We start from the raw sequence: 1213 nt of genomic DNA on the forward strand, positions 1-1213 counted from the left end.
TCTGTCCATAGGACTTTATGAAAGCTGGGCTTTGTGGAAGAGTGACCACAAAAAAAAAAACAAACAAACAAAAAATACATTTAAATGAAATAGTCACTTGATCAATAGTGGGTTTCCGGTTTTACGCAGTACAAAAAAATTCTCAAAATACGTCAAAATGCAGTTCCATGAGTTTATTCCAGGTTTCTTCAAGAAAACATAAACATGGTACAAACTGAAAAACTACTTGCCACCTCTCCTGTCCTGGTTTCCTGAAAGGACTGGTAGACTGACAGACTGCAGCACTGAAAGTCTGGTAAAAAAAAACATAAACCCACCCACTTTCCTCCTGAGCTACCTGGAGTCCATGTATTTATACACCAGACACACCCAAAACCCAAACAAAATCAATAAGTAATTAAACAATTTACTAAGAAATGATTGTATTCTAAACAACTACTTTCAAACAAAAATGCAACAAATAACCAAATAAATCCAAATGAACTAAATAATCTGAGTTCTAAAACAAAAATAGAGAAATAGCTCCTAGACTTAGTATTAAAAATATGGCACGTTTTGAGTTTGATGTGGGTGACTTTCCATATGTATGGAGGTAGGTGGTCTGATTAATTCAATTCAGTTTTATTTAGATAGCGCCAATTCACAATATGTCATCTCAAGGTACTTTACAAAGTGGAAGTAAATCATCCAGCACTCATTTTAGGAACTAGAGCTACGTTCACACTACTGGTCTTGTAACTCAATTCCAAATTTTTTGCTGAAATCAGATTTTTTTTTTTTTAGGGTGGCCGTTCATAGTACTATTATATGCAACCACCATCATACGGTTGTTTGAGCAGTTCGAGACTGCAAAACGACCCTCATGCACAGATGACAGGAGACATCACTCAGCAGCGTTGCTATTTACAGAAGTAATGGCAGATCTAATTGTTTATACAAGTATTTAATAAAGCTTTGTCTAAAAAAGAAAAAAAAAAGAAACAAAATGCGGATTCCTGCTGGCGTCTCTCATTAATAGGAGGTTGTTGAGCAATGGGAGCCGACAATATTAAGGTCACATCATAGTAAGAAGAAAAAAGGTAAGGAGAAAGCAGCACAGTTATATATATATATATATATTATTTTTTTAATGGAATGGTAACTGCTACTCATGTGTGTGGATGTTCAATGAGAACCGGGACAGTGATGCAAACAGCGGATGAAATGCGAATGA

This window comes from Fundulus heteroclitus, chromosome 2 (genome assembly GCF_011125445.2).
Source record: "Fundulus heteroclitus isolate FHET01 chromosome 2, MU-UCD_Fhet_4.1, whole genome shotgun sequence".
Classification (NCBI taxonomy): Eukaryota; Metazoa; Chordata; class Actinopteri; order Cyprinodontiformes; family Fundulidae; genus Fundulus; species Fundulus heteroclitus.